Below are 9026 nucleotides of genomic sequence, written 5' to 3'. Positions count from 1 at the left end.
GCTCCCTGCGCGCCACCTCACCAAACCTGACCCTTCCCCCGCCGACCAACGCCCGCTCCGGATCGCGGCGCACCTGCCCTGTTCCACCCCTTGGCCTGGGCCTGTCCGTCGCTCGGAAGAGGCTCGGCCAGCGACGGGTGGCAGCAGAAGGGGACGGCGGCCCGTGATGTGTCAATAAACAGTTCGCACTACACGCTGAGCCGCAAGCCGTGATTTACGATCACACTGGCTGGTTCACACGACTGTTAATCCGAGCGAAGCAAGCCCTTAAGTAGCGCGCGGAGCGAACCAGGCCGATGGCCTTTCCGCAGAACACATTAGCCACGGTTTAATGTCCTCATTGCGTCCCTTTGGCTGGGTTCCCACAACACCCAAGCCACCAACACTGTAAGTCGCATTTGGCTCAGGGTCGTGGGAACCCACAGTGCATACACGGGTCTTTCTAGAAGCGGCCGACAGAACTCGGGCCAGCCTTCCCTCCGGCCGCAGACGAGGGGCGCTTGGGGGCTGACCGCCCTATGGGCACGGACTCGCCTCCCCCACCCCTTGCAGGAAGAGAAACCCGCCGGACCGGTTTCCCGCCGCCGCGGGCGCAAAGCTGCTCTCGCCCTCGAGGGGGAAGTCTGGCTGGGAGCAGGGGACGGAGGCCCGCGGGAGTGGCGACCTCACGCGCGGGTGCGGGGGTGGGGGGTGCGCGCGTGAGCAGAGGACAGTACGGGGGTCTCCCCCCGGGCTTCTCTCCAGCGGCCCGGCTTCCAGGGCGCTGCTTCCAGCGCCCCTGGAGAGCACCAGCGGGTCTTGGCAGCCCCCACCTACCTCCTACCAGTGGCCACCACACTTGACTCCTGAGGGCCCATCCAGGATTCAACCTTCAGCTCGCTCATGGTCTTGGACGGGGTCCCCGCATTCGGCTTTGAGGGGGGGCTTCCATTCTGCTGGGAAAGCAAACGCAGCTGCGCAGGAGGAGCCCCAGCCGGGTGACCGCAGCAGAGGAGGGCGCCTTGGGCTGCAGCCAGCAGGCACCAAGGCCTTAAAAGCCCTTCCAGGGTCACAAGCAAAACCACTGCGGGCGAAGAAATGACACAGTCTGCTCAAATATGACACAACACACACACACACACACATACTGCACACCAGTTTTGGTGCCTTCGAGTCAATGTTGACTCTTGGCGACTGCCTGGACTAGGCCCTGCAGTTTTCCTGGCAAGGTTTCTTGGGAGTGGTTGGCCATTGCCTCCCTCCTAGGGCTGAGAGGGAGTGACTGGCCCAAGCTCACCCTGCTGGCTTTATGCCCAAGCCAGGACTAGAACTCATGACCTCCTGGATTCTAGCTAGATGCCACTAGACCAAATAGTCTCTCATGTTATGGTACAGCAAATATAATTAAAAGCAATCAGCAACAAATCATTTTTGCTTATTCTGTTAGTGGCTCATTAATTTAGATATTGTTTATATAATTTATTTGTATGCCTCCCCCCATTCTTATGCTCAGGTGGGGCATGCTGTCAGATGTTCCCCACTTATGCTGCCCATGAGTTAAGAATTGGGCTCGGGGCACAGACAGCTGGGCTCCGCTGCAAAGCCGTGGCTTTCTTTTGTGACGCCAGCTGGGACGCTCCACCTGGGCTCCCCCTCCAGGCAGAAAAGCCAGCCTGAACACGAGAGTGCACAAAACGCAGCACCCAGAAACTTCTGCCAGGAAGATCGGGGCCGCAGCACCAATGGTGCTGGGAGTTTGGGGTGCAGGAGCCGTCTTTGGACCCCCTCGCAGAAAGGTCAGTGCCCTGGGCACAATGGGTCACCTCAGGAGGAAATTTCTTCCCGAAGGCCCATTCAGTCATGTTCCCCCGACTGATTGAGAAGGGGCTATGAAACCCCCAGGATGCAGCGGTCCCGTGGCGGTATTTGGCTCTTTCCCATTCGGCCCCTGGCTCTGCAAATGAGATGCTGAGTCCAGGCTCTCGGCCAACAAAGCAGAGACCACACTGGTGCATCTGACAAACTACTCAGTAAAAGAAGCTCTTCGTTAGCAATGTTGAATTTACAGAGCAAAACAAGAAGAATAATTGGACACGCTTAATGTCAGAGTCTGCAACACTCAGTTCCCAGTCCAAGTAAATCCACTGGAGACTAGACCATTCCAGTAAAGATTTCTTTATTGAGAAGAAGCATACAGCGTTCCATAGATTGCTGAAACTGAAAACCCGCTCTCAGTGTTTTCCTTTTTATCCCCCTCCCTGCAGTTTCCCTTCTTTCAAGTTCCGGTCCCTCTCACACCTTCCCTTGGGTCTCTTCTTGGTCTCACGCCTGCAGGACCTTGCGAATTCCTGAGAACTCGATAACGTTCCATCTGTCTCTGTCTACCTAAATCTCTCCCCCCCTTATTTTATGGCAGGAACGAGCAAGCAATCTATATAAACTAACATTCTTAACAAAACCTACACCTCTACTTTATGGCCAATATAAGGGAGCTTTCTAACTAGGTCAATAGCTCTAATAAATCTAATAGTTGACATAAATTGATAGTTGATTGATTGTGAGGATCCTGACACTTACACTTAAAAGATCCTAGCCAAGTTCTTCTGGTCTTTTCCTTCTTCCCCCCAACAGGAAATGCTACTGTGTCTAGGAAGTGGGTGGCTGCAAGATCTGCCTGGGGTGCAGCCACAACCCACCCGGCCGTCGGCTACCTAGAAAGTTGTGAAAGGAAGCCAGAGGGTCCGTGGTACAAGGCACTCTGAAAAGAGAAAGTGGAGCATAGTTGCACACGCACCCAGAGAAGAGCCAACCTCAATGAGCTCCAAGAAGTAGCGAGTGGGATCCAAGAGAGAGTGATCCTCAGGTGACAAGGAGAACAGGAGGATGGGAACGTCCCCAAAGCAAGCAGCAGGAAATACTGTGCCCTCTGTTGGGGAGGCAGCTTTGGAAACCGTTCCAGAGGTGGAGGGAGCTTTTGGCTGAGCTAAAAATATCTGTCCTTTACCTATTCTCTCATATATTTGTGTGTTTGTCTCTGTGTATGTGTGCACGTGTGTATATACACACACACACAGTGATTCTGGTTCAATACAAAACAGCACACCCTGTCATGTCTTTATCAACAGATTGAACTAATGTTCTCCATCTTTGTTGGGAAAAATATGTGAAGTTTTAGATTTAGTCATCAGTGGTCACCATCAGCTCATGAACAGACATCCAGACACTCCCCTGTAGGGTTTGCTGGTACAATCCAGAGTCCGCTGTCTGCTCAAGGACTGCAAGCTATTTGGGTCCCACTTCGCCGTTGGGATGAGGTTCTTTCTTTGAAGTGCACTGTTGCATGTCTCCAAATGTCACATTTCTCATCAAAGCCAAAAAAGCTCCACTTTTGCGTTCTCTCTCTGCAGAATCTTGTCCCAGTAACCTACCAGTTCATCCAGGTTGTCTTTGGGAAATTTGAGACAGGCAGCAGGATGTTTTGCAGGGAGCAAAGGTTTCCTCTGGGCTGTTCTCCTTATGGGGGATCTCAGGAACACAGACCTCAGACAATGCAAGAGTGATCTGAAAATCCCTTGGGGTTGTTGGCAATCTCCCCAAGGATTGGAGAACTTGCTCATGAGGTAATTTGGGGCATGCTTTTGGGAAGGGTAATAATAGAGTTGCATTATTTCCATTTTTACACAATGTGCTCGATAGTAGACTGACGGAGACTAACATTTTTGGCAATAGTCCCATGGGCCTTTCCAGCCTCAAGAGCATCACCCATTTCTTTCATGTGAGAAAGGCTAAAGTGTAAAAGGAACTTGCAAGGGAAGCTCACCAAAAGGCCTTTTGGGCTGTGTTGGTAGTAAAGGGAAGAAAGAGGATGGGGTGGGCCAGCTGCTGGGAGAAGATGGTATGATGGAAACAAGTAACTGGGGGAGGACACAGCTCCTCAACTCCTGCTTCGCTTCAGTCTTCCTACCCAAGACTCATGCAGCACAATTGCCACAAGGAGGGAGTGGCAACCCAAGGCAAGTACAGTAAGGGTTAGGGAGCACCCAGCCTAGACCAGTGACATCCAAGAGGAGCAGAGATCATCCTGGAGCCCTCCCTGTGATCTTTGAGAAACCATGGAGGAGGAGCAGAGCGGCACAGGACTGGAGAAGGGCAAATGTTCCTGTCTTCAGAAAGGGGAAGAAAGAAGACCCAGATGGTAGGCTTGATGTCAGTACCAGGCAAAACTAGAGTATTAAGCAGTTGGACAGCAAGCATGTAGAAAATAACAAATTACCCGACAGGAGCCAGCGTGGATTTATCAAGAATCACGCCAAATCATTGGATCTCCTGTTTTGATGGGGTGACCGGAAGAATGAGGGGGGCAGAGCATCCCACGATTTAAGGAAAGCATGCAACAGTCTGCATGAGAAAAGGACAAAACGTGGTCTGGGCTTTGCTACCGTTAGACAGATACAGATACCTAACGAGTGGACATCAAGGGTTTTGCACCAAACTGGAGGGAAGTGTCAACTAGTGGACTGCAGGGATCCCTTCAAGGCCCTATACTGGTCAGCATTTTTAGAAATGACTTATTAAAATATGAATATCAATTTGGCAGACCACACACAAATAAGTCCTGTATATGGATAACAAAAACCAAAGACATAAGAAAGGACGAGGGAGGATGATACCAGGCAACAATAAAGGTGAAAAAGATCTGGGCTGAACACGAGAGATCACCAAGGATCACAGGCTGAACACAAGCCAACAGTGTGATGCACCTGCAAAAAATGCAAAGGCAGTCCTAGGCTGCATCAACTGAAGTTTGTCAAGATCAAAAGAAGTAATTATTCCTGCCTGCAATATTGCCATCAGTTCTGGGTATTTCATTTTAAAGACATTAATAAGCTGGAACATGTCTACAGCACAGCAACCAAAATGCTAAGTGGTTTGGGAGCAAAAAGCCTATGAGGAACTCTTGGAGGTGTTGTGCATTTTGAGAGAAAAGATTGTGAGGAGACATGCTAACCGTCTTCCAGCATGCAAAGGGCCTTGGGTAGAAGATGGAACAGAGGCGTTCCAGAAAACAGTGCCACTCCACAAGGGAACAGACTCCCTTGGAATGCATGGTAAACTCCTCTCTGCAGCAAGCGTATAAAAACAAGCGGCACAGCCGTATGTCAGGGACGCTGTAGCAGTGGGAGGGGGTTGGACTCGGTGATCTCCCTCCGACCCGCTGACATTCTATGATTCTATGATTAACAGCTGCCCAACCTTCAATTCCAGGTGCCCTTTCCTTGCACAAAGAAACTTGGGCACAGGGCCAACGCCAGGTCGATCTGCTAGAGCTGGAGGCTTGCCTCACACTCTTGCACACTTTGAATCGGGGATGGGAGCCTCTAAGTTGGTGGGAGAAGCAGGAACCAGTGAAGTTGGTGCATTTCTCAACACTCATCAGCCAGGAGGAAAAAGCACTAGGGCGTGGCATTTGGGGTCCCGTAAAATTAACCCCAAATGTTGTGTTTTTGGACCTGCTGACACCAAGAAAGACCCCAGAAGTGGGGACAAGGTAAAGTCTAGAAGAGTCCTCCAAGTTCCTAATTGCTGGATCCAGTGGTGTTTCCTAATCATACGTGCTGGATTTAGACACCTAAGATGTTTCCAGCATTGAGACCCTGGGACAGGCTGCTGTGCCCCTCTCTTCTGACTAGCCTCAGGTTGAAACGAGAGGTGAGTGCCATCGCAAATCAGCTGAAATTACGGGGAGGAATCCAAGCAGCCTTGCTCCTCCAAGCATGGCAAAACAGGTTAGGAACACTCCATGGGACACTGAGTTTTCAGGAAAGAAGGAAGGAAGTGGTATTGAGTGCAAGGACACGTGTGTAAGACTGCCTAATGTAGAAATAGGTTTTTCTTAAAAATAGTCGGTGCGCTGCGTTGTAGGCAGCCCCATGTGTGACCACAGACCCCATAGGACAATCGTCAAGTGTAATTTTAAATCAGACAAAAGCAGAATAATTTAACCAGTGTAATCATACTGCATTTAATTGTAATTACATTTAACTGCAAAGGAAATGGCTTCAAATGTACTTTTCATCCGAACCACACACACAACCTCTTGGAATGACCCCTGGCCTGCCATTGACACAAGCCTCTCCTGGTGAAACGCTATGCATCCCCCACCCCACCCCAACTTCAAGGGAAACCTTTACACTGCAGATGAGAGATGGGGAAAAACACGTCATAGAAGAGGCAGATGTACAATGAAGGCTGGTGACAGGCAAGACACAAATCCTCTCACATTCGGGCTGCCAGGCGGCCATCACTCCCACCCACACAAAGGAACCCCACCCCCCCAGCTCCTAGTCCCCCATCCAGGGTTGCAGTTGCCTGTTCCTCTCTTCCATTAACCTGAAAAAACACACAGGACCCCTGTCTGGAATCGATGCCTTCCGAAATAGCCGCTGCAGGTCCCCAACTAGTCCTGGGGAAGGAAGCTGACAGCTCACAGATGTCTTGACCTGCCAGAAAAGTCAGAACATCCAGTGGCATGGTCTTGCAGGAGGAGGGTGCTTGCTATGCACGCCACGTGATCTGGACAGCCTGGAAGGGCACATTGCTTGGAGGACTCTGCGAGCACACAAGTGGTCGAAAAAGCTACTTTATGCGGTAATGAAAGGAGGGGGATTCTGGGAGCTGATCAAGACCACCTACTCATGAGAGAGAAGAAAAGAACACCCAAAGGGACAGTGGAAACAGAATCAAACTTCAAGCTGCAGCTTCTCTCCAGATGCCTTGTGAAACAGGGGATTGGGGGAAAGGAGCAGGCTGCCTGCGCACGCTCCAGGGTACTCAGAGGCGTTCCCTTTTCAAGGGCTTTGATCTGAAATGCAGCCCTGTTCCCGCAGAACATTAGCAGAGAGAAACTCCTCCCCATCCTACCCAAAGTCCCCTCCCTCCTCACACTTAACCGGAATGACAGAAGGAAAGCTGATGTCAGGTGCTCTCAAGTTCTACCTCCAGCAGTACAAGCAGGAAACGCTGTGAAATTTAGAGGAGTTGCAGGCGCATCACCTGCTTGGCTAAACAGCCACACTAACACACAGTGCTGTCGCTTGAGCATTAGTGGACTGAGCTCACATCACACGCCAGGAGAGAAAATAGCTCCACGTCTCCCTCTTCCCCAGGAGGCCCTCCTAGCACTCTTACCCACAAAGCAGGGGAGCTGCAGGGGAGCAGCGGGGGGGGGGGGGAGGTTACAATCTCTCCTCCCCCCTCCAGGAGAGCAACATGACTTGGAGGCTGGCTGAGTTTCGGAACAGAAGTTCCTGCTTACTCGAAGCCTCAGGGAAACCAGCATCCATAGAGCAACTCAGCCCCAGACCACTGAAAATTTGTTATTGCAGATACACTTGAACTAAGCAAGAATTGCCAAGGGTATATTAGCAGCCAAAATGCAAGAGAGACCAATATAAATCATGGGCACAAAATTCTGAAACTTGTTTTCCATCCTGTTTCCATGGGCCCTTGGTTCTATTCAGGCCACAGAGTCCAATCACAGATCAAAGGTACGTGACAATCTCTTTAGGCTGCAACTCTCAGCACATTGATGTACAAATAAGCTGGTTGAACCCAGCGAAATTTACTTATGGAGAACTTGTTTAAGACTGCACAGCGCCTGTTTCCAGTGTATTCAACCTCAGAGTTGTTGACGATAGCAGAGGGACCACATACACCAAAGTTGATAGACTAAGATAAATACAAGTAAGATAAGAGTTCAATGTGATCAAGTTTATTATTACCACACCTTAATTTCATTTATAGGAATATTTATTTTCTGTGAGCTCTCTCTAAAAAGATAAGTTTCATAATGTTACTTAGGTCTACATAAAATTTGCCAGGTAGTAAAGTCTTCCTTTAGTCATTACAATTTTGGTAATTTCTATTTTTGAAAATTCTACTTTCTCCTACTTGCAAAGCTTACTTCAAGGAAATCCTACTGAGTTCAATGGAATTTATTATAACTATATGCATAAGTGTTACAAAAATCTTTCCTTAGATCTATCTTAGGATACAGCAGCTTGGAGGGCTATCTTTAATACTAGGTATATTTGTAAGGTACTGTTTGAGTAAAATTAAGACATTTTATGTTTTTATTTGTCATAAATATACTCAGAATAATTTTATCTGCTAAATTATGCAGAATAAATTACACAGAATAAATAGACCAACATGTCTATTTTTTTCTGGATTCTTTTCCTCTTCCATGGCTTCATAATTTTCAGAATAACAACCAATCTCTAACCTGGTTATTTGTAGAAAACAGCCTCCATAGGAGCTTGCTACGATTCCCAGGCCTCTTTAAAATTTACCATTTCCAGGGCACTAGATAGATAAAATAGCACCAGAAGATGGCCCTTTAAGTCTGCCAAGAAATACAAAAGGTCTGTGAGCGCAATTCCCCAGCACAGTTTTCAAAAAAGAAAAGAACAGAAAAGGAAAACTAAAATGAAAATTGGCATTCCAGAACTAGCAGGCCTGGAACCAAAGCCCCAAAGAAGAAGGTGGCTGTGACCTGGCACCCACACTGGCTCCAAGACCTTCGGTTGCATCTGCTAGCTCAGAAGACACGATTTCTTCCAAGAGTTCCAGCAGGATGCACTGCTCTAAGCAAATACCCTTTACACCGTGGAAAGAAAATGCCAAATCCTAAATCCACAAAGCAGCAACAGTAGCACCAGAAGAGCAAAGCACTCTTGGATTATTAAGAGAAATGGCCAAAAAAAAGTTTCTTAAGGCAACTTAGGTTCCTCCGATTAGGGCAGCAGAAGTGGGAGAGGGGAAAGAATAACAAAACACATCCAAGTAAGCAATGTGTCAGTTTGATGGCACATCTCCCACATCACCCCTTCCTCCCTTAGTGACAGACATGGAAAGATTCACCACAAAGTTTAAAAGGAGTTGATCCTCTTTGAGTTCAGAGTGGAAACTGTACCACATTGATACTGGAAAGGTTACAAAACGCTAAGGACAAGGAAGAGAATGGCTTATGAAAACCCAAGTTTACA

This window comes from Python bivittatus, unplaced genomic scaffold (genome assembly GCF_059951505.1).
Source record: "Python bivittatus isolate LINGU-HERP-01145 unplaced genomic scaffold, Pbiv_v1 ctg000030_np1212, whole genome shotgun sequence".
NCBI lineage: Eukaryota > Metazoa > Chordata > Lepidosauria > Squamata > Pythonidae > Python > Python bivittatus.
The sequence above is the reverse complement of the archived record's forward strand: the minus strand, read 5'-3'. Positions refer to the sequence as shown.